Genomic DNA, 8,557 nt, shown 5'->3' with positions numbered 1-8,557 from the left:
GGTTGAGTGTTTCCTCTGGTTGCCAACATTGTTAAACACCTGGCAGGCATGAGCCATTTGATCACCTCAAATTACATATGGAATGCTGGGTGTTAGCTCACTGGTAGAGAGCTTGGCTTGCCTTCCATCCCTAAGGCATTAGGTCCTAGTACTTCAAAAACCACCCCCCCCCCCCAAAAAAAAAACTAGCCCAAACATCCCTGAAGACCCAACAGAACAACAGGAAACCAAGCAAAACCCTATAGGATGCCTTTATTCATATTTTGCAAGTGAGGAAACCAAGACTTTATTTTTTAATAACTTGTGTGAAGTCTGGACTGTGGGCAACTCTAGCGCTGTCTGCTACTGCCAACTTCTGCCTGTTCTGTTTGCTTAATTCACTCATGAGTTCAGTAGTCACGATCGTCATGTAGTATAGACTGGAGCTGCGACCTCCAGCACCCGGGCAGCCTTCTGTCGCCTGCTGTTATCAGGCTGGGCGAGGGGAGTGAGCTAGTCTCAGGTTTCCTGGACAGAGCCACTTTCTCCGGCCGGAACTCTCCCTTCCTCCCTGGCCTCTACTCCAGTCCTGTAGAGCCACACCTCAAGTGCAGGTCACAGAATGCAGCCCTGAGTCAGGCAAAACAAAAGGATATGTGTTTCCAAGGCAACCAAACCTGAGTTTGAATCCTGGTTTTTGTCCCTATGTCACCTTAGAACTTCGGACTTCTCACTGTGAAGTGGGGGAGACATGTCCTTTAGGAACTGTCACGATGGATGATGTATGTATGTAAAACCTTGCCCCTGGTGCATGGAGTCCTCTGTTCTGCCCACCCATCTCTCAGCACTTGCTTGGCTCCCAGGATCCCTTCTCTTGTCCTCAGACTGGGTGCAAAACCTCCAAAGTTGCTAGGTGTGGTGTCTCACACCTTTAATCCCAGCACTCAGGAAGCAGAAACAAATGAATCTCTGTGAGTTTGAGACCAGTCTGGTCTACATAGTGAGTTCCAGGACAGCCAGGGATACAGAGAGAGACCTTATCTCAAAAAAACAAAACAAAACAACAAGCAAACAAACACCCCAAACCAAAACCAAACAAAACTAAAGCTCTTGGGTAGCCATTGGGGTTTGTTAACTTCTCTTCTGCAAGCTATCAAGACACCAGGGTCTGCTCTCTGCAGATGCTGTAGCTTTGGGGAGAACCTATGGGAAAATCAGAGACAGCTGGAACTGCTGGGATCCTGGCTGAGCTCCTGGTGTCTCAAGACAGCCTTCCCATGGCACAGCTCAATGTCTTAGCTCAGGACTTCCTGCGGTGCCATTGACGAGCCCCGAATCCTCCGTAGAGCACTATAGCCCGCTGCAGTCCCGGCCATGCCTCCTCTGAAAGCCCCTAACATCACCTTCTGCCTCTTCCCGTCTTCTTCCAAGCAACATGGAGCTCTTCTGTTCTCCTCTCTCCTGGAATTTCTGCCCCAGAAAGTTCTCTCTAGTCTCTTCCTATGCAGACTCTGTTCAAAACTATTTGAATTTCTCATGAACTTAAAACAACCTATTCCTTTCTGGCCAGGTGAAAAACAGCCATACAACAACTATTCTGGTATTGTCTTCTAAATACTTCCTGGGTGTGACTGTACACTCCTGGAACCTCAGGTTGGGACATTGAGACAGGAAGACAGTGAACCTGAGCCCAGCCTGGGCTACATGATGAGATCCTATCTCAAACACTCCCAGCCTTTTAAATGTTGCTCAATCTCACCTGGGCTAGAAGGGATCGGACACCACGATCAAGACCTGATAGTTCTCTTTATTCATGATGAATCTCTTTCCAGAAAGATTTTTAGGAAAGTTCATTAAATATATAATGTGAGAAGAGATAGGATTGGATGAAGAAATGGGAAGAGGGGAGGACAAAACTGGCCGGAGGCAGCTATGTTTTCCTACACACGATGCATGCATGCACGTTCCTAAGTACTCCTTTGGTTCAGAACCTGCTCCAACACTATTTTCCTTCAGTCACTGCTTGACATTGATCTTTTCCACAGGCAGTTTAACTTTGTAAATGTTCTGCTTATGTAGTGGGGCAGCGGCCACATGGGGATTCTGTAAAGAATGCCTCTCCCAGCTCTTCTGCATCCGGACAGGGACAGGACAGGGACAAACATTCTTTCTCATTCGCCCTCCACAACCCGCAAGAGAAGCAAAGACTGCAGTGACATAGTCCTACACAGCATGTTTGGATCCAAGGATATTTGGGCTTGGTAAGCAAAACAGCAGGCAAGAAGTCATCAGGTGAGAGATTAAATCAATCACTGACGCAGAACGTCACGTGGGCGCCCATTGTGGAAGGCATTCTCTAGACGTGGTACCTTGGGGACAGCAGTGTCACAGTGCACAGGTCTCACTGAAGCCTCTACTGCCTGCCCTTGCCCCTGCTAGAGAAGCGTGCTGGTGGCAAGGACACTGATGTACCCGCAGTTTTCCCCTCTGCAATGCAGTGCAGGAGTTAGCTCCGATTAGCACAGATCAGAACAATCAGGAACCTCAGTTCTACCTCCAACTTTCCTCAGATACACACAAGCAGCCTTTAATTCGGTCTCTAGTGTCTCTGGCTAGTGCTTAAAGCTGCGAAGGCTGCACGTGTACAAATGCATGGCATCTAAAGGGCTATCACTAACATTTATGCTTTTCCCGAATTACAAGTCATGTAGATGGCACAAGAATGTCTTGAGGGGTTTTGTGGCACCTGCGAGAAAGGGAGGTGCTAACGAGCAATGTCCTGCTGATGCTTTTGTTTTATTTTATTATTTATTTATCTATTTTTTTGCAATTGTTTACAATGCTGTTTCTCAATGAGGAGCAAGAAGAAAGAGAATGTCTTCAATCTGGTTAGACAAGGCTGAGATGGGGATTAGGGCTTTGAGAAGTGAAGGATGGGAGTGACAGCCCACAACTTCTCTGAGCCCCGTCTTGAGGGCAACTCACCAGCCCCTGGGATGGTTCCTTATGAGAGACATGAGGACGGATGTTGTATCCCAGGAACCTTTACTTGGAAACTGGTTTGGAAAAAGAAGATGTGAGATGATGGAACTCTCTGGTGTCCACTCACCAGAGTCTGGCGGGAGTGGGGAGGGTGTGGTCGGACTGAAGCCAGGGAGGCAGCTGCTGTCTTGGGCCCCTCATGGTTGTTCCATCTGTGGGTTTAATATCTGCTAGGTATACAGCCTGAATTAAAGGACCCTTCATGGTTTTGGGAACTATCTTCTTACATCTTCCTTCTCTTTCCTACTGTTGACGTTAGTCAAGGCTGGTGTTAAGACCAAAGCAAGCAGAACTTCTCGACAGCTGATTGTGGTACTTGACTTCCCGTCAGCTTGAAACAGGAGCAATCATTACCTCATTAGTTCTTGGACTGAACACTTATTTCTTTGTTGATCTGCTATTTTTATAAAACCTGATGCCTCAGGTATTTTGTGATAGTCATGGAAAGCTTGGAATGTCCCACATCTTCTGACTCCTGGACCTCACATTTTTATAGAACTCTAGGCCTTTGTAATCTTAGAGAGACTTTGCTACCATTTAAGCTCAACAATTTTTTTTGATAACTTTTTATCTCAAATATTCAAACAGGAAAAATACACTTTAAAACAATACTTGTGACAGGCTGTGAAGGGGGTAGAGAAGTGGGGCATGGGACCCTTCTCAGTTCATATCTGAGGTTTCTATTGGAGAAGATGCTTGCAGACCCAGCTTCTCAACTTGGTTATGCAGGAGCTGATGCCCTGAGGTCCTAGAAGAGGTTCTTTTTCTTCAAACACTGTTCCCATACAGTTGGCCTAGTTCATCTCGTTAGCTGGAAACAATCCCAATCTTAGGAATAAAATCTCAAAGCGTGGGTCTCTAATGGCAGCTCTTTGCTCTCATCCTACTTTGATTACGCCGTATGGAGCAAAGTCTCCTGCCATCACCCCCTTGCTCGGCCCAGAGTGACTTTCTCTGCTTGGTTTGCTAACTTTCTTGTCCATTAGACCCACACCACTTTTCTTGACGCGTATAGCTGCTTCGGCCTCCCATATAGCTTCTGTGTCCTGTGGGCTAAGTGCCCGAGATTTCATAGAGGAGTAGGGGGTTCTTAATTTTCATGATTTGGGCTTGGCCTGCTTTTCGGCCACTCTGAGTCTTGCAGCTCCTAAACGTGTGTTGCTACTCATATCGTCTTGAATTCTCAGAGCCTCTCTCCACAGTTTCTCCTGGTAACCCCGCTTCCACCCCCTCACCTTCTGCTTCTTCCTGCAACATCACTTTGTTTGGCTAATCCACTGGAGAGAGTCCCAGGGTAGGCATGGAGATGTACGAGCTTGGACTCTGACAAGATTGCTCGTTCACCCGTCAGCATTTCAGCTGCCCCGCTTATAGATCCTGGCAAAATCAGGGCTTCTCAGGGGTGGCTGTGGCTTGGGGGAGCTTTAACAATATTCTGCTCCCCCATCCGCACTGGGTGGCTGGTTTGGGGTGGTGAGCACTCGGAATGTCTCGTTTATTCCAGTGGTAGGCCAGGTGGAGAAGATGGGGCTGGAACTACCTAACCCTAATTTCTCGTTTGGTGTAACAGGGAAGTAGGCTACAGGTTTGGAGTTTGACAAACCAAGTTCAAATTCCAGTCGGCAATAAAACCGCAGGGGAAGCTAGTTCACTTTTACAAACTTCAACGTTCCTATAAAATTAATGGAGACTAAGGATGTCTGCTTTCCCAAATGCAAAGATTCCAGGTGGCCAAAGCACATACTAGGCATTTGAGCAAAGGTAACTTTTATCAGTTTGTCCTTAGAACAGTCCCTGTCTCTGGCTTCCTTATTTCTGCCAATGGTGCCATTGTATGTCAATTCTGAGGCTTGGAAGATTGCTTGTTGCCAGGTGTGGCGACACACACCTCGTATTCCTAACACCTGGGAGGCTGAAGCAGGAGGACCACAGATTTGAGGTTAGCCTGGCCTTGGTGGAGGGGGGAAATGGTAGATCAATGTCTGTTCTGCCCCCATGAAGCAGGGATGAAGGCTTATGTTTACTCATTCTGGATAAGAGTCTTAACAATTCGCTGTTGTAGGAGGCCTTCCAAATCAGAACCTGCATTTCAATCAGATTCCCAGGGAGCCTGAGCACTTGTGAAAGCTGGAATCTAGGGAGCGGTGGTGATGCACACCTTTAATCCCACACTTGGGAGGCAGAGGCAGGTCGGCGGATCTCTGAGTTCGAGGCCAGCCTGGGCTACAGAGTGAGTTCCAGAATAGCCAGGGCCATGCAGAGAATCCCTGTCCAGGGGAGAAGGGAGAGAAAGAAAGTTGAAATCTGCTCTAAGGCCTCTCCCTTTCTTGAGACTTAGCAGGGGGCACTGGCAGAGTGATTTCGGGCTCCTGGGGTGGTAACAGCTGACAAATTCCAAGATCTTACTTAGAGACACTCTGGTGAGTCCAAGTGAGTCAGAGAGGTTGGCACCAGAAACATGTTGTCTTTGGTTAGGGCACGCCTGAGGAAGGCAGTGCTAAAGCCCATCAGCCCCCATCCCATTAGATGCCATCAAGTCTCCACGATGCTCGCCCTTGCTGGGTTAGGCTTGGTGGGTGCGTCAGGTCATCAATCACCAAGAGAGATTACCACAGGTCACGGAAGCTGCTGCTCACACGCAGAGGAGCAGGGCTTGCTTCAGCCCCAGGAGCCTGGCAGCAGCTCCTATGGTCTGACCAGAGGCCTTTGTGCCCTGCCCATCCATGGGGCTGACACTGCAGTGCGTTAGAGTCCCCCAGAGACTCTGAGATTTTTTTTTTTTTTTTTTTTTGAGACAGGGTTTCTCTGTGTAGCCCTAGCTGTCCTGGAACTCACTCTGTAGACCAGACTGACCTCAAACTCAGGGATCCAGGGATCCACCTGCCTCTCCCTCCCGAGTGCTAGGACTGACATCACGTGCCACCTCTGGCTGGCCAATATTTTGTATTCCTTGGCATCTCAATCCTGGGTCCCAGCTGTCATTCCTACCTGATTTCAGTGTATCACTCATTTGGCTAAAATCTCCGAAACTTCACAGAGCCCACTCTCTACAGCGCTACATTACAGCAATAGATTTATTGAATTCCCCTTGGCAAAGAACATCCGTCTTCCCAATTGCTGCCTCTCACACCCAGGGCAGGGTGGGCTCAGGGGTGGGCGCATTGCTCCCATTAAGACTGACTGATATCAGGGAAAAGCTCAACCTTCAGGCCACAGCTGTAACCGCTGCAACACTCAGTGTCTAGCTTTCCTGCCATAGTGTTTATCAGTATTTACAGTTAGACAATTTTGCTTTATTATACTTGCCTATTGGCCTGCAACCTTCCCAGAGGACAGAGTCTCCACTGGTTTTACACATTGCTTCATCCTGGTGTTAGGTGCAGTGTCTAGCCACTGACATTCTTAGGGACTGATTCGCTGAGTCACAGGAAGAAATGGGTGGATGACTCTGGGGACTTGAAGGGCTAGAGTGTGCTGAGAGGAAGCCAAGCCTGGGGCCAGACTTCTCCCAATCACAGGTCCAGGTAAGGGGCTTACAGCATAATGCCAAGGACATGTAGTCTAGAGAAGCATGCCCCTGCCTCAGGCCAACAGTCTAGGGCACAAGCAGCCAGTACCCTAGCCTCACGGTTCGCCGCTGCACTTTCGGCTTTGGCTTGCCTTTAGGACAGCCCCACAGCTGCAAAGGGCTGAGCCTCCAGCACCCGTTGGGTAGATTGGCCCGTCCTGGGGATACCTAGACCATTCTGAGGATGGCAGATAGAGAGGAAGCCTGGCTTAGCAGAGCCTCCTTGATTAGATCAATGAGATGCTATAAAATAGTCTCAATCCCAGCTACTAAACACAGGCCAAACCAAACACAGGACCCGGAGTCCCCAGGTCCTCATTGTGGGGGTACTGCTGCCTCTCTTCCCTTTGTCGCCTAGCTGTGTCTTCCAATTCAGACTGCCCTGCCCTGCTCACTACCTCTTAGTGCCTGAAACTCAGCTCTCTTGTCAGCTGTCGACCACCTGCAGGCCCCTCCATCATCTGTCCTGTTCTGGTTTCCCATCCCACTGGCCCCTGGCAGATGAAGTGTGTAAGACAGCTCTTGTGTCTGGCAAAGCAAGGGGATACAGGTATACATGTGTCAAAGTCAAGATCCCATGATCAGTGATTATTCTGTGCGTGGAACAGATCTGAGCAGGGGTTATAATATAATCCATCAAGGAGGAAGCCCAGGCTCCAGGCTTCAGGCAAAGAGGACCAGACATCTTAACTGATACCAACGAAGCATGGTATGACTTCGGGTTAAAGAGTTCTTCATAAAGAATGCCTGGAGAGGTGGAGGGACCCCAAAGATGTTGACTTCACATTTGAGCTGCACTGTGTGAAGGGGGTGATACAGGGAATGACCTCCCAGTGGGAGCCCTGATGCCAGGTTAAGAGAAGCGGGGTGATGTGGGGTCACTGACAGCCTGTAATCAACCTGTAGGGTGTGTGGGGTGAGTCATGGCCCACGAATCTTGTCCCTGATATGTCCATATGAAAACAACGCCCCTTTGCATTTACAGAAGGCTTGCGCCGGCCATTCACCGGGGTGAGACAACTTCGTGACCAGGTACAGAGTGCCCCTCCCCCACTGCCCTGGAAAAACAGCGTCCAATAAAAAGTAGATACAACAAAATGCTGCATATAAAAGAAAAGGCCTAAGTGTGAGTCTTGGCGGACATGTAAAACAGCAAAGCTTTGCTAAATTCCAAACCATGGGAAATATCAAAGCCTAGGGTCCCTTGTACCATGTGTTTGCCTATGTAATAACTGTAATAAACCATGAGCAAGTGTGAACCGTGACAGTTTAATTTGCCTCCATAAAATGTGGCGAATTGTAGCAAAAGTTTGTTTGCTGTTTATCCACCCTCCCACCTCCACCCATCCACTTAGCCCCACCCCCATTGGCTCTCGACAATGATAGGTGTTCTCGAACATTCTCTCTTGGAGGAAGATGCTTGACAGATGTACCTGATGAGGACCTTGATCTCACGGAGAAGCAGTTTGGAAAGTGGGGAGCTGGAATTTCTGTTACTGGCTCTTCCCTCATCCAGTTAATGCTCCAGTTTCTGCTGGTTTCAGATCAAAACCTGATCACCGCTAAAGAAGAGGGGTTTACTTTAAAAAGTCATAGACCGTTTGGGCAAATCATTAGGATTTTTAAAAAGCTCTTTACAACTCGAGGCTTCTGTGAAAACACTAGTGTTGAGACAAGCTTTCACCTCTGAAAGCTGTTGCCACCAAGTCTCTTTTGTGGCCTGGAAGAGGGGCGTTTCTGAAGGACGGTTAATAGAGAGGACTGTTTTCCTGCCAAGAAAGCTGGTATCCTAGACTCACCAGAAGAGTGATTAAAGCATTGGGAAAAAAAAAAAATTAAAGCAGACAGTCTCAAAAGGAGAGATGGGGGTTGGTTTGATTGCTGACCAGATTTGTGGGGGGAATGTCAACAGATCTGGATCTAAAGGGCCAGGGGACCAGGAACTGTGGAGTTTGGCCTGCTGCTGTG

The sequence above is a fragment of the Microtus oregoni genome, unplaced genomic scaffold (genome assembly GCF_018167655.1).
Source record: "Microtus oregoni isolate MIOR12 unplaced genomic scaffold, Mior012 000065F_ref0000479, whole genome shotgun sequence".
NCBI classification, from domain to species: domain Eukaryota; kingdom Metazoa; phylum Chordata; class Mammalia; order Rodentia; family Cricetidae; genus Microtus; species Microtus oregoni.
Note: the sequence above shows the minus strand (reverse complement) of the source record.